The following is a 16,478-nucleotide window of genomic DNA, read 5'->3' as shown; positions in this document are numbered from 1 at the left end:
CACACACTCTGCCGGAAAGTTCGCCCTGCCCGGGCTGGGCTCCCAGGCAGCCTGGCACAGTGCCAGGCTCGCCGCCGAGCGCGGGCAGCAGGGTGGGGCGAGCAGCAGAGGCGCGGAGGACGTGGCTAGGCGCCCTGGGCACGAGCAGGACCCGAGGCTGGGGGCCAGGGGCCCAGAAGGTGAGGGCACACCGGGTGGACGCAGGGTGGGCCCTGGGGGGCGCCAGGCGGTTCGGCAGGGCTGGGGGCAGGCCTCGTGGGAGAGCCCGGCGGAAGCAGCCGGCACAAAGCAGGGCAGTGCCAGGCCGCCAGCATGCAGCATGGCCTGCCTGCCCAAGCCGGCTTGCAACCTGAGCTCCGCAGGCGACACGTGTGCACGGGGCCTCCGCAGGAGCAGCAGCCACCAAACTGAGCCTCGGCTGCAGAGCCCACCGAGCATTGCAGCAGAGGAAGGGCCAAGCTAGGCAGGCGGGGTCCAGGGCTGTCAAGGAGAAAAACATCCCGAGGCCTACAAATTGCCGCTCTCAGCCACCCCCCAACCCTACTGTTTGAGGGCGGGGGGAGCAGTGCTTCCTCTGGAGGCAGATGAAAAAAGGATGCAGAATTTTAACCATCTCCTGCACCAACCAACCAAGCCTTCCCCAGTGGAGTTTGCCTGGGCGAGGTAGTGACACCACGGGGAAAGGGGTTGGCAGGAACCTACATGCCATTTCTGGGAGACCCTAGGAAACCAGGGTCCCTCAGCATGCCCATCTAGAGCCAGGGCTTTCAGCACCTCCTAAGGGATGTGGGCATGGGGGCACAATGCCTGGTGCCTGTACAGGCCTGGTGATCATGGGCTGTGGCAGGGTGCCAGTAATTGCTCCATGTTAACGCCATGCCTGGGCTCTGCTCTTGGGGTTGAACGTGGTGGCCAAGCCCTTTTGGAAACCCAGTGGGCATCTAGTTGAAGACCGAGTCTCAACCTAGTGACACCTGGCCTTCAGCCACAGTGAGATCTTGGGCTTTTCTCCCAGCTGATTTTTGTGTTGTGAAAATCATGTTGAATGCTTTCTGGTGGCCTGTGGGGGCTTCTCACATTGCCTGGGCCAGGAATGACATTCAAGAATGAATTCTAGGGGACTGTGATCAGTTGCAAATAGTAGGTATGTTCCCAGCCTAGAATGGGAGGCCTGTGCCTGGCTGGCAAGCCTCGGAGACTCAGGGTGCTGGTGTGAGAGCACCCTGCATGGTTCAGGTCCCTGGGCCTGGCAGGTGCATAGAGGGCATCAAGGGTCCACAGCATGTTTTAATTTCAACTCCTTCTATAATCAGAAGAAAAGATGATTATAAAAATAATAGTGGGCCCAGCCTGGGTTATGCAGGGTTCTCTACTCAGTGCGGTCATAAAACATAATTTTTAATATTTATGGACAATGGGCCTGGGAGTTCAACAGTGCTTAGATACAGGAAAGGCAGAGTTGGCCCTGGGCTAGTCCTGTATGTCCCAGGGCTGAGGGTCAGCTGTCTGGCTGCTGGGGCCTTTGGGGGGTTTTCTGGGGGGCCCTGTGAAGCTGGCTGGGGGACCAGGTGGCTTTGCCTGTCATGGAGTGGATCCATGGCCTGGTGTCTGTGTTCATGTGTATGCATGTGCGTGTGTGTCCACATATATGTGTGTGCATTTGTGTGTGTGTGTACGCGTGCATGTGCGTGTGCAGGCATGCTTGCGTTTGCCCATGTGTGCTTCACAAAGGGTTCCCTGACACCAGAGGGTGCAAGTCCCAATCCTCAATATAGGCACATGCCAGGCTGAGACAGGGGACAGTGTAACTGGTAGCACTTGGTTTTCCTGGTCCCTAAGTGAGGAGACATTATAGATTAGGAAGCTATTGTCTGTCTCCCTAAGAGAAACCAGCCTGCTTTCCATCCCCAAGGCCCTTGCCTGGCCCAGCTATGTCCAGTAGAAACACAGTGAGCTGCAGTCACAGGCCCATTAGCAATCACACAGGTTCTTACAGCCATGGTTTTCAAAGTAAAAACAAAGAGATGAGAGCAAGTCACTTTAATAATAAAATTCATTTGTTGTCACATACATTCCAAATAGGAATCTCAACATGTAGTTAATAAGAAATTACTAATGCGACATCTTGCTTTTTTTTTTTTCCCCACTAAGTCTTCAAAACTCCAAGCATGTTTTACACAAGCATCCCAGTTTGAATTCACTACATTTCAAGGGCTTGGAAGCTGCAAGGGTGGGCAGTTGCTATATGGGGCAGTACAGACTGGGCAAGTCCCTGTGTCCAATCTCAGAGCCAAGAGTTTGCTCCTGATTTTTTTTTTCCAGTGTCCCTTCCAGTAACCCTTCCTGACCAGGGAAGGGGACTCGTCTATTGGACTTTCGGGCCCCCCAGCAGGCCTGAGAGCCCAAAGAAGGAGTCTTAGGCTACAGGTTTCCAGGGCAAAGGGGTAATGCTGGAAAGGGCTCTTCCACTCTGCTCCCAGACGCCAGGGGACCACACAAAGGGCTGGCTTCAGGCTCACAATGGTGGGGCGGTTAGTCACTGTACCAGGGCAGCAGGCAGGCAGACAGAGCCCCCTGTGTCTGTGCCTGTCAGCCGGGCCCTGCAGCTTCTGGTCTCCTGCCTGCGTTTCATCCCATCCCTGCCTGTGGACTTTTGTTTGTTTGCACCCCGCCCTGCTCCCCAAGTTAACCCTCCGCTACCCACTGTCTACCTGGCACCCTGGCTGTCGAATCCTTACCTGGCACCTCTCACCAAAGCATGGTCCTTCTAGAAGCCAGGCTCAGACCTGTGGGGTCTTGCCGACCTCTCTGGGGAAAAGCACTGGCAGGGCTCTGTCACTGCAACCAGGAGGAATTTTCATGTGAGTTGGAGGACCCAGCCTGTAGTGTTCCCTACTTAGAAGATCTCATCCATATTTGAAAGTAGCAAAGGTTCAGAGACTGGGAAGGAGGGCACCTAAGGCTGTGCAAAATGGAGTGGTCCTGCTGCTGTTCGTTTCAAAGTGAGGGGACAGAGAGGAATCTTTTAATCTGTGTGTAGATAGATGGATAAGATAAAATAAATTAACTATGACCCCACCCTGTCTCGAGACTCCCCACAGCTTTCTTGCCTCAGCACTGGCTAGTTAGTAGTTACTAAAGAAATTTCTCTTGGTCCCAAAGCCTCAGAGATGGAATTTTGCTGTGATTTCACAGTTATATTATTGATGCTTGCGGAAGGTAATGACCACCTCTGCCCCCTGAAAAAAGTATAAAGCACACTAACAGTCTCTCCCGCCTTTTAATTTAAAAACCATCTCTGCGGAGATTTTTGAATCCTTGCTTTTGTTCGCTAAATTAAAGTGGCATGTGTTTTTGTTTTAGAAAGAAGGAATGTTTTACTGTGCCCAGTGTGAGGAGAGGAAGTGAAAAAAAAGAGTTTTTTTTTTTAAAGCCCATCTTCTTATAGTTTAAAAATTCAAAGGCCAAACATCTCCCCCCCACCAACCCAGAGGAGGAAAAAAGGTATGCATCTCACCTGTTGGTTGTATGTTTTTAGTTATTTGTTTTATAATCCAATCCTTGTTGAGTACTGAGTCTGTCTTTGGCACTTAGGAAGCCTGGGTCTGTACCGTCTCTGAGAGCTTAGGGCATCACTGATGCTAGCCTGCTGGAGTCCAGGCCATCGGCTCCTGGGACAGAACACGTCTGTGTGTGGCAACTCGCCTTGCTCTGCCTTCGGAAAGTCAGTCACGGAAGACATATGCTCAGCACACATCATTTTGTTCTGATTTATTTTAAGATGGTTAAGATGATTTTAACACAAAGAGTGGTGGTTCTTACATTCTGAGCACTACTGGGTTTTTCAAGCTCAAGTACAATTAAAAAAAAAATCCAAATTTAGGAATTGCCTTTTTGAGTAGAACACAGCATGTGGGCTTGCCTTTTAACTCAGTTTTAAATAAATATATTAAACCATCCTCATTGGATCTGGAGCCTGGTCCCTCCAGTTGCCTGGAGTGTAGAAATGGCCCACTGTTAAAAACAAGTAAGAAACAGTACATTCGCACATGGGCCATGGGCCCGAGAATGGGGGCACCCCCATATGTGTGCTGAGTCCTTGTCCTGTGCACAGTCCTTCCTTCCATGGTTTAATGTGTGGAAGAATTGTCACCCAGCTGAGACACTGTCATGCTCCACAGGGCCACTTGCCAGTGTGACCCACAAGCTGAAGCATGCCCTCAGGTAATAAAGGGACCTGTGCAAACTTTGAGCCAAGCTTAAACTCTTTGTTCTTTGCAGTTCTGCCCTTGCTCCACGTACTTCCGCTAGTAATGGGAAAACAGACAAACAAAAAGTATTGGAGCTACTGGGAAATGTGTCAAATTGCCAAAGAAAAAGACCTGGAAACTGGGAGAGGAACCCCCCCCCCAAAATCTTGGGGCTCTTCACTCCCCACGGTAACGGGAGCCTGCTCACTGTCAGGGCCGCTGCAGGGCAGTGACACCAGTGGCTGGGGCTGACAGAGCCACTGGTTTCATTTTCTATTTGACAGTGCTTCTCCACAGGGTCAAGTGCTGGAGACACGTGAATTCCCACTAGAAAACTAATGTTTTCTGACAATATAATTGTTGTTCACATTAAGCTCATAAATATAGCAATCATATATTTCATCCTTAGTATGAATTATATCTCTTTGATATATCATAGGTATAATCCTGTCGGTAATATACACCTTGATCCTGGTGGCATAGTAGGCTCAGTGTAGACAGTTTGGGAGACACAGAAATGAACATAAAGGAGCCATGGTTTGTGCTTCCCAAGTGGAGACAAGCTCTGGTCACAGTTTCCTAAGCTTTCTTCTTGTTGGCTTTTACAGTATCTATTTTCAGGTAACACATGCCACTTGCTTGCTCTGTCGTCCTGGTCTCTTTGCCCTTCTGTCCTAGAGGGAGTTCTTTCTCTTAGGTGAACTTGAGCTGCCTCCTCCAAGTGGTCAGCTCAGGCCCTAGGTGTTCAGGGAGAAGGTCTTGGGCTCGCTGGTGCCAGCCTTCTTTCCCTGGTTCGGGGAAACCTGGCTGTGGCAGCCAGACCAAAGGCAGCACAGCCCTGCAGCAAAGCTGAGGATGCAGGCGTCTCCATGTGAGTGTGAGTAGAGGGGCCCAGACCCTGCCACAGAGGTGGAGAAGGGGAGGTGAGGCTTCCCCTGGTTTGGGGAGGGTAGCTCGCAGGGCACATGGCAATTGGGCCAATGGAACAGAGAGCATAGGCCGTCCACAGTGTGGGAACGTGGTAGATGGCAGCCTTGGTGCTTGGATTCTGGGCAAAGTAAGACAATAGGCCAAATCAAACAAGCCTCTTCTTAGATGTGCAGTATTTTGTCAGATCTGTTGCAACCATTCTTTCAAGGTGGTAGCTTTATGGTCTTGACTTAAAGCCATCGAGTTGGGCTGTTGGTGTCAAGTGGCTTGCAAGGCAGCGATTCACCAGAATTAGTGTAAGGACACAGTCCCCAAATGCCTTGTCAGTGCCACAGATTTAGACAGTAGAAAGTTCCCAAGAACCAGAGCCCTAGAGGGCACGAGCAGACTTCCATATAGTGTAGTGGAGTCATTGCTGAGTCCCTCGCTGAGCCCTGGAGCTCTCCTAGTAGCTCACACGCACCCAACATTCACAGGCAAGCTTATAGGCTGCAGTATTAGTTACAGCAGAGGAACAGCAAAAAATGAAATCTGCAACAAGAAAGGACACGGCAGTAAATTATAACAGAACGAAATAATGTCACAGTGTGTCACCCTGATAAAGGTGCTGACAAAGGGTTTGTGATGCCTTGAGGAAGTTCAGAATATGACATTTCCCTAACAGAAAATACGTATGTAAATTATGTAATCACACGCCGCTGTTTACAGAATTACTCGCTGAGAAGGAAACACACAGAATATTATTTCAGGATAATAACCTATATGCAAAGTTTCCTTTTTCTGTCTATTTTATATTTAACCTATATTTTTATTTCCTACTAAATTTACCTATATCTTAAACTTTTTATTTATATTTTATTCTCAAGTTGTTTATACTTTAAACTTTTTCCACATGTTCCTTAAATATGTGGTATTTTCAAAATCAGGGGAAATTGTTCTTAAAGGTTTATGCATAGAATACAGACAAATGGCGTGTTTTCTTTAGTTGTTGGGAATAGATGGCAGGCAGCAGAAATGTTCGTTAGGCCAACATATACCTACAGGGAGTAAATATTATTTGCTCTTTTGTAAAAGATACTTACACTGATAGTTTATCAAATACTTCACGGGGTCTCTAGTCAAACATAAGCAGTTGTGTAACAGAGGATAAAAAAGTCTCAATTAAAATTTTATGTGGTTTTGAGGAGTGATTTTGGGCATTCCTTCAGGGGTGTTTGGACAGTGCTTGACTTTTGGCTTTTCTATGTTTTCAATTTGATGTTCAAAGGCAATTTAAAAGATTCTGCAGTGCCTCAGTTGTGGAGAAGTTAGCAAATCCTGGATTCATAATGTCAAAAGATATGCTGCATATAGTCTTTGGGTAGAACTCTTAGTGGTCTGTTTATACTTATCTTCTTGCAAAAAACATAATTATTTTATTTCCTTATACTTCCAAGAACTTAAATATCTCAACCTAAGTCTGTCCCCCCCTGTGATTTAAACATTTGGGACACATGGCTGTTTTCAAAACAAGAGGCCTGAATTTTGTTGTTGTTTAATCCATTATGTGCAGGAGTTTGGAATATGGGGAAAATCTACCCATGTTTCTAACTAAAAAAAAAAAAAGTCTTTGCCTTCAGTCTAGGATGATTTTATTTGTCAAATGAATGCCCAGGACCTGCAGGATTCTGTCAAATGCGGAACCAGGGAGTATGGCAATGGTACTTGGGTGCAAAAGGCTCCCCGGGGTGACCCCTACGTTGGCCGGGCACCAGGGCTGCGGGCCACGCGACTCTAAATTTGCGCATCTCTGGTCCTGCAAGGTGCAGCTCCCGCCTCAGTTTCCCCGGGCGAGCGAAGCGGGCTGGCAGCCTGGGAAGGACCCGCGCCTCTGGGAGGTCCGGGGCGCTGGCCTGCACCATCGCCAGGGCACGACCCTCTAATCCGCTTTAGTCTATCCAGTGCGCGCTTTGCTCCGCCGAGCAAACATGGGAACAAAGCGGCGGCCGGCGGCCCGCGACTCCTGACCCCGGGGTCGCGCCCTTTGTTCGCCCTCAATGGGGCTGCCCGTCGCCTGGCCCGAGGCTAATTGGGGCGCGTGCCGCCTTTGCTGCCTGGGTGCGGCCGGCCTGGCCCTGAACCCCGACCCAGGGTGCAGATGCGGACCCGGGCCCGGGCACCCATGCGGATCCTGCCCAGGACGAAGGCCACACCTGGACCCTGTGCATGGATGCACACTGGCCCGGAACACAGACTCATCCCCAACAGTCACACAAACGCGCGATGCAGACGCAGCTCTGCCTGGACCTGGTCCGCCTGGCCCTGTTCACATCCGACCCAACCGAAGCCATGTCCCCCAGGTAGCCCCCAGCCTGACTGCAAAGGCTGCACCCTGCGCTCCCGCCAGATTCAGTGCGCACCCAGAGCCTGGGACCAGGGACCTGGTGTGAACTCCTCCTGAGCGCAAGGATGCAGCCTGCTACCCTGCATTGCCGGCCCTGGGGCTGCCTGCAGGAGGCGCGCCGAGGCCACACACCTTTATGCAGCTGCTAGCCTCTCCATCCAGTGAGTGGTCTGTTGTTCCTGAACCCTGGGCAAAGACCCCAAGCAGGCCTGTGGCCAGGTGGGTTCTGACTCAGTGCGACATGGATCTCCTAGTGCCACTGGCCCCAGGAGTCATTAAGGACCTCAAATGGTTGGATGCAGAGATAGAGGGAGTTATTAACCGTCCCTGCTTGTTATCACTGCTTGGCCCCAGATCCCTCTCCCCACATCCCTCGGTGCCCCTCCAAGTCACATCTCCAGTGTGGAGGGCAATGCCTGGTCAGACGGGCACTGCAGGCCCTGCTTGCAGCAGGCTTTGAATTCAGGCCTCATCACTCTGTGTCCTGGCTTCTGTTTTCCACTAGTGTTGGACAAGGCTGTAATTTTTACTTTAGGTTCAAAGAGCAAAAAACCCTCTTGGAAGCCTTTGCCATTGAAGATGGCTGAGGCCTTCAGCCCCCCTCCCCCCCAGGTTGTCCCGCATGATTTTCAGCTATTTTGTAGTTTGGTTCACCCAGCTTTAACTACTGTGAAGCTTTGCCAGGAAGACTTTCAAGATACAAGTTTGTTTCTGTGCTTGTTGTTGGGGGTAGGGGGGTGGGGGGGGCAGAATCTGCCTCTGGGAAGACCTGGTGCTCTGGAGTTGCCAGGACATGCCTTACCATTGTAAAGCTGGCTCTGGGATGGGGTCCTGTTGTGACCCGGCTCAGGGAGCAGTTACATGTGTAACTTTGCCTGTGTGCCATGCCGTGTGGCCTGGAAGGCAGTACCCCATGGAGACAGGCCTTGCATTCCTACTTCCCATCAGTTCATTTGCCGGATTACCCAGCTCCCCCTTTCAGACCTTTCTTAAGCTTTAGTCCTACCCACAGCTACAAACCCACCCAGCCTTCCTCTTTTTGAGGAGTAATAAACAATTTGCATCAAAAGTTTGCCTCTGTATGATGCTGAGGTTGGAGCCCGGGACCCTGGACAATTTCCCATGAAAGAGATCTTCCTCAGGAACATGTGATCTGTGATCCTTGCTGACCAGAGACCTTGAGCTTTTTGCAGCTGTTCTCACTGCCCGTTTGGCTTTTGATACTGAGACCATGGGGCATAGTATCTGCCAGGGTCCTAGGATAGCTCTAAGCAGAGGTGGGTCAGGGAACTGCTCTGGCTGCCTGGCCAAGAAGACTCCGGTTTCAGGGTCCTGGCACTTGGCAAATGAGGGCAGTGCTCTGGAGATACGACCCTTCAGCTCAGGCCTGGTGACGTCTTATAAAGACCTTGCAGGCCCAGTGGGGAACATGTCTGTGATTTTTATACCCCAAGTTTTTATGTCTCAGTTTGGTTTTAAGGTGGTCTGGATGCACCTGACAGGGAAGAGAGGAGGACTCAGATGACCAAAGCTGGTTTCCCGGCTCAGGTTGGGGAGGTTGCCAAAGCTAGACCAGCTTAAGGCAGTTCTGGGCTGAGAGTCAAGGGGGCTCTGTTTTTTTCTGGAAATTGCATTTTACCTACAAAGTAAGCCTACATGGAAAGCAATAGTAGATGGTGATACTTTCTTAAAAAAAAAAGTAAAAAATTAAAGTGTGTGTGTGTGTGTGTGTGTGTGTGTGTGTGTGTGTGTGTACGTTGGAGTCCCAGGTTGCCTGGGCCTCAGTTTCCCTAGTCTTTCTAGAGGTATGAGAATTCTTGTTCTGTCTCTTGGGTTGTGAGGGTCATGGGAGCTATGGTGGAAGCATGCTGTGTAAATTATGATGTGCTTTTTGTATTGGGTCATGTAACACCTGGAACTTGAGGAAGGGCCATGTTGTCGTTGATTCGAACTGTATCAAACCCCTCTGCCCTGGCTGTAATAAAGATGTGGGTTGAGCTTGGGGCAAGATAGAGACTATCTCAACCTCAACCTCCTCCTTTAAACTTGATAACAAAGCAGCCCCAATTTGGGGGACTGGAGACCTTCCTGGGTACCAGTCTGCCTGTCTGTCCAGCCATGGCCTTCACAGCCCTATCCAGCCTGGCATAGGGAGTTATCTTCTGCCTGAGCCCCAGCCCAGTCTACACCCTTTGGCTCCGGCAGCACTGCCTTGGGGCCCCTGAGGCTTTCAGAATGCCTAGGCCAGGAGCCCTGATCCCATTCACAAAGCACAATGTTTAGTAGAAGGAAAGCATACTGTAATAGAGATCTGTCTGTGCTATCTGGGTCGTGTTTTTACGGGCCTTTTGGGGGTTGGTACAGGTGTACTAAGAAAGAGACCCAGGAGGGTGCTCCTGGCTGAGGACCCTCAAGCAGGACCTCAGATCCAGCCCCCTGGGCCATGGGGGGAGTGGAACTGTTATTGCTACACGTGCACACACGTGCACACATGCACATATATGCACACACATCTCAAGATATTGCCTTTATGAAGCTTAGAGTTCATGCTCTCAGTATGAAAGTTTGAGGCACCCCAACAGGCTGTCTTAAATGGCTCTTTCAGCCTGTCTGCCTTGGAGCTATTTTATTTATAATTCTTCTTGTCACGTCAAAGAACTCTGTGTTTCTTGCAGACTGTGTTCGGGTGGCTGAGTGTTTTGGTTTTTGGCTACAGCCGGTTAATTTTTCTGAATCTGTGAGTCCAGGTGTGTCCTGACAGGCTTTTTCCCAACTCATGAAATTCCCTTGTGAACCTTGGATCCTTTTATAAATTTTCTAGTGCTCTATAGAGGAGAGACTTCCACTTTTCAAATTTTGAGAGGAAGAGAAGGAGCCAGCAGGACATGGGTCCACTGTCTCCCACTAGACGGAAAGTACCCTGGGTAGAGTGCATGTGGGAGGCAGAACCTGGTCCTACTTAGAATACCAAGTTGAAAAACTGGTTAATGGGTTAGTCACTCAAGAATGTGAAAACGCTTAATGAAAAGTTAAAATCTTCGCCGTGGCATAGCACTGAGATCCAACCACATCGATTAAATGCCGGTCCACATTTCTGCTTATTTTGAAATACATTTTCAAACTATGCATTTGTCATGTATAAATAACATAGAGTTTTATTTTCAAGGCTAGTGCGTCCTCTCATCCAGTGGCCTACATAATCACTTTCTTTGGGTTAAAGAAAATGAACTTCATGTTCTTTTGAAATCAGGAATCACACCAAAAGTTGCTCTATAAATAGCCTGAAGCGTAATGGAAGCGTCTTTTCTTTCCTCTTTTAGAATCTTTCTTTTGCAGCAGTTAAATATTATCTTTTCTTGCAGCAGTAGAATTACTTAAATTTTTTTTCACTTTTTGCATGAAGGGCATGCGTGAAGTCAGGCTTTTAACTTTGGAGTTATCTTTGTTAGATATAGTTAGCAAAATGAAACTGTATAGTCTGCACTTTGTGAAATTATACTTGACTTTTTAAAAAGTAAGAGGATTTCAATAAATAGGAATAGGACTAGTGGTCAAAACGCAACCACCTTGAAATGAACATCCCCCCTAATTCCGCAATCAGTGTGTTCTTGATCTGTAGACAGCTAAGTCCTGTTGCAATCCTTTTAAAGAAGTAATCTATGAAGTCTTTATTTTAAAAACAGTTCTTTGCAAACGCTTGCAATTTAACAATGAACCATTTAAGTTCTAAATTAGCTTTGTATCCTCCCCCCTTTTTAAAAATCTTTATTCTAGAGGACCTCTAATTTGCCTAGACCGAATGTCGAAGAAATACTACCGAAGTTCCCTTTTCAGTTGTGGGGAAGAAAAAAATGTCAACTGACTTCATTAGCATGTCAGCATTATTTTAAAATCTGAAGCACAAACATACATACTGGATAGTTGCTAACCTTTAAAATGACACAGCTAAGTTCTGCTTAGATACAAAGAGAACATGTTACCTTAGAATAAAGACCATTTAAGACTCCAGAAAAGGATGAACAATATGCAAAAATGCCTCAAATAAATCAAGACTTCTCACTGTAAAAATAACAGGCAGCCTTGGACTTTTGGGGAGGGAAATTATTTCAACTGTACATTCATTTTTCTTTGGAAATTGGTACCTCCTACTATAATCTGTAAAATTACCAATTCTAATATTTCTTAAATTGCTAATAAAACACTACAAGTAACACAATAAATTCTTTAGAAATGTGTTAGCTTCCCAATTTGTGACAATTTTAGAAATTGTGGACCTGAACAACTAAACTTAACTCAGCACCCACTTCCCTTGGAAAGGTAATTCTTGTTTTTAAAAATTTAACTTGTTCTGTGCCTTTTCTCAGTCCACATATAAAGGCAAGAATCTAGCCCTGTCACAGATAATTGGAGATACTGCTCTGTCACCCTCAGTTCATATATTTTGATTTTTTGCTGTTATTACTTCGGCATGAAAAATATTCATTGTGCTTCATCTGTAGAAAGACAACATTTCCATTTTAGTATGCGTATCTTATATGTAATATAGCCATATATTTATGACCAAACATATTTATCAATTATCCTTTTATTCAAGGGATACTAAGGTACCCCTCAGGGTGCTTTTAGGATATTTAGACTCTTTGATGTAGGTACAAGGGTAACATATCATGAAAAGGGAACGAGTGGGTGAGCTTCCAAAGTGCATTAAAGATGCTATGCAGTGGCTCAGAGAGGCTCTCTAAGCAGACCTGTTTGCATGGCTAGAGCCGGCACCTGCTAGCTACGGGAGCAGAGAACCCACTGCTCATCTCTGTCCCTGCAGGCACACATAAGTGTGATCTTTATATTTAAAAAGAAAAAGAAATGTAAAGAAGGTAGGGACAGGGTCCGAGTGCTGCCTCAGGGGTGCGGTGCGGCACTGTGCATCTGTTTTTGTCCGCAAACAGGCTTTGCTGCAGCCAGAGTTTCACTTCTGTTGGTAACAGACAAATGCCAAGTTTGACATAAAACCAAGGGAAGCAAAGCAAAAGATTCTGAAAAAGGCTTCATTACGTCTGGAGGAAAAAAATCCTTTCTGTGGCTGCTTGCATTTAGTCTCATAGCTCAGAATTTTCTGTTTTATTTTCATGTGAATCAGTGGGCTTCTCTCTCAATTGCCTTCATAATACATGCACATACATTATAAATATATATGTACACCCAAGGGACACAGGTGCTGGGAGGTTTTGTGCATAAATAAGAGAAACCAGGAAGCCCCCCAAGGTAGGAGCAGAAGTTCGTTTGATGCAGGCATATTAAAATGGGCTCTCAAACCTGCACTCTACTTTGAGACAAAGACAAAAGGAAAAAAAAAAAAAAGAAGGAAATCATAAGCCCGGTTGGCTTTTTCACAGAACACCCGAAGCCGGCTAGCAGCACCACTGTAGGGCACACGGTAGCGGTTACTGAAGGCCATCTTACCCAGGAGCTACAGCAGATTTGCCCCGCCAGGGTTCTCGGGCCAGCTTCCCAAACTGCATTATTCCTAGATGTGCGAGTTGAATGGTCAGAACCCTAGTGAAAATGTGATTTTCCCTCACATTCATCCTGCTTGTTTTAACTAGATTAACCGCATCTGCTTACTAAGTCCTCATAATGCCCAGGATACTGAAATTTTAACACCATTAAACGTGTCTCTGTGGAGAAAGGCGCATCGAAAGCAGAGCCCACAGCCTTCTGAAGTGGACTGCAGGCCAGGGGCCGAGCTGAGAAAGCCAGGCCTCAAGGGCATGGCAGGAAGTTGCTGGCTGAATTCCCATCAGGCAGATCTTGGGAGAAATCAGGAAAAAAATAACTGTATAAGGCCGATACTATAAACATCCGGGTACAGGGACAAACTTCCTAGGACGTATTTTCAAACATCTGACCCCAGGCATATTTGTGGCCCAGGGGAACAGCCAAGGTTTTTCCAGCAAAAATATCGCTCAGCAACAATTTAAAATTTTCATATTCCCTTTTTGATCATTTGAGCATAGTTAAAATTCCTTTAACTTTAAATATTTGATAGCAAGTAGACCAGAAAAAAAAAAAGCTATCAAAACCGAATAATGCCCAGTAGAATTACCTGAGGGCCATTATTTTCCTACCTTAAGTAGAATTTTGTTTCTGAGTTTGCAACAAAATTACATGTACATCCTTGCCAAGTATAGGGAGAATTTTACAAAGTGTATGTTTTTAAATATCACTCTGACTCACCCAATTTCTTGTGTTACCAAATAAAAATTGGGAGAGGGAGAAGACATTAAATTAATTTATTACTATGTGTGAGCAAGAAAAAAAAGGTTAGCGACTCAGTGTGACCACACAGTGATTTCAGGTGAAAATTACAAAGCTAATATCCTGGTATTTAGTCACTATGCTCTGTAAGTATACAGTTGTCAAATTTGTATTTGTGCCAGTGGAACTAAAGTTTTAAGTGGCAATAATGGAATGTAATCTCTTATTCTTTGTGGCTTTTAAAAATTCAATATTTTAATCCACTCATTTAATCACAAAACATATATCATATTACTTATAATATCTGTAGTGTTTAGGGAGGTGATTATAAATAGCTTATAGTGTGGTGGTTGGATGCAGGGTTTCCCCCCCCCTTTCAGGAACATATCTCAAAGCAGTTTTAGAGTTTGCACTTGAGCAGTTTTACGTGGAAATAGGCAAATATATTTATGTCCAGAATCCCCATTTGGTCGTTCTTGAGCTGGCTCATTTTGGAAAAAACTAGATTCAGCATTTGGAGGGCCTGGTGCTTCTGATGTCAGGATCTCTGTGGACAGCCCAGCCCTGGCAGTTCTGTTGTCTGGAGCCCCTAAACTTGCTAAACCACAAAATGGCTTTAGTGTTTTTTTCTTGAATCATACAGTAAGGAGGATGCAGGGTGATAATGGCACCTCGTGGTTGAGTTCATCCTCCATGTGACTGGAGTAGGAGTGGGTTGCCGGGGACCAGAGTGGCTTTACAGGACTGCTAGGCACATCCTCACCCAGTGGACATGTGTCCTCCTGACCCACACTTCTTTGTTGGGGTGGAGAATATTGATAGTGAAGAAAATTATACACGACCATATTGTGGCAGACAAGACTGGTCACCCCTTGCCGTGTGGCTCGGAACTGGGTGCAGCATTCCAGCCCAGGTTGCTAGAGGACAGTTGGACAGGGAGAAAGCACACAGGGCCTCTGGCTTTCTGGAAGTGGGGCCCTAGCCCTGGGAGCTGGGGGAACACTCAGGGAGGAGTGAACCCCAGTGGTCATGGAATCTCCAGTTGCTGGCATCTGCAGAAAGTGAAAGTTGGTCTGGAACCTGGTGAGAGATTAAACTGGAAGCATTTCTGTTCTATTTTCTAAACCGTTTTCTGATGGGTGGTGGGGGAGGCAAGATTCCACACTCCTGTCCCCAAGATAGGGTTCTTAACAGGCCCTGGATTATCTTCCTCCCTGGACTGTATGTCACAGGATGCAGGCACCCAACTGTGACTCCAAATCTATCCTAGGTCAAGGCTATGGGATCTACAGAGCTTGGAAAGTAGGTCAGTGGGCAGTCACGGCCCTGGTAAAGCCACCCAGTCAAGCCTTATCCAGTGTGGTCAGATCCCCCTTTCTGGCAATGGGGTCCAATGTGCAATGAAGTTTCCTAGGAAGCGGGACACATGAGGAACTTTTGAATTTACCAATGGCATAAAAAATTATATTTTTTTATTACAACGGGCAAGTTTCAATTGGTTGACAGAAGTGGCGAGATGTGACGTCAAGGGACATTGGTTAGAATGCCAAGGCCAGTGGGGAGGGGGAGGGGGGGAGACAGGCACAGAGACTGTGGGACGGGCCCTGGAGGCCTTGTTTCTCCCTGGCCCTGGCCGTCAATGGGCCATCTTGCACCTCAAGAGCCAGAGAGGTCCAGGTGGCTCTGAGCCAGAGCAGGTCTGACTCAGAGGGAGGAGGCCTACCTAAGTCAAGCGACACAGTGTCCGCCTGTGCCCCTGAGAGCTGAGGCCCAGGCCCGCCCTTCTGCTGTTTGGAAACCGCTTGGACGTGCCAATGAAGCGGGCTGGGAGACTGCTGCGGCCTCCCTGGCATCCAGGCTCTGTACCCCAGCGGTCCCATTCCCCTGTAGGGCCCGGTGCGGCCTGGAGCCAGCGGTGTCGCCGTCCGTCTGAGAGCAAAGCTGTGGCCTTGAACTACTCCCCCACAGCTCCTGGGTAGCAGAGTTGTTTCCAGAAGGAAGAAAGGGGGCGAGCTTGGAGCTGGGCACCGGCTGGGGCACTGTGCCCCCGTGCGTCCTTTGCCTCCCCGGGCACCTTGCGCGCGCCCTTTACAGCTCTGTGCATCCCCCCGCCCCCGCCTTTCGTGCGCCTTCCCTGCCTCACCCCACTGGGCACCGCGTCCCTTGCTCCGTGGGATTGGTAGTGTCGGGAAAGCGGCCGCCGGGTCGCCTATGCTCGCCGCCCTTCCTGGGGAAAGCCACTGCCAATGTCCGGCCGGGAGCGAGGTCCCAGTGCCTGGTCTAGAGCTCCGCCTCTCCCAGCCGCTCAGCTGCCTCCAGCTCCGCAACCCCGGGGGTGTCCACGGCGCGCACCGGGCTGCGGGCAGGCCGTGGACTGTCTGTCGGCCGAGGGACCCGAGCCAGCCCGCAGCGTGCGCGCGCGTCCCGCTGCTGCCCGCAATCATGGCAGCCGGAGCCTCGGAGCGCAGCCGCCGAGCGCGCCCGGGCAGCCGCCTCCGTGCCAAGGACCAGGGCGGTAGGGACAGGGGACTCGCTACTGCCCAACCCTCTCGGCCGCGTTGGCCCCAGGGCGCAGGGCGCAAGGCCGGTGGGTCTCCACCGCGCGGTGCCTCTGCCAGGCGAGGGCGACGGGCGGGGCTGCGGGGCGGGGGCGCGCAGGC

The sequence above is a fragment of the Nannospalax galili genome, unplaced genomic scaffold (genome assembly GCF_000622305.1).
Source record: "Nannospalax galili isolate Female #2095 unplaced genomic scaffold, S.galili_v1.0 scaffold180, whole genome shotgun sequence".
Taxonomy (NCBI): Eukaryota; Metazoa; Chordata; class Mammalia; order Rodentia; family Spalacidae; genus Nannospalax; species Nannospalax galili.
The sequence above is the reverse complement of the archived record's forward strand: the minus strand, read 5'-3'. Positions refer to the sequence as shown.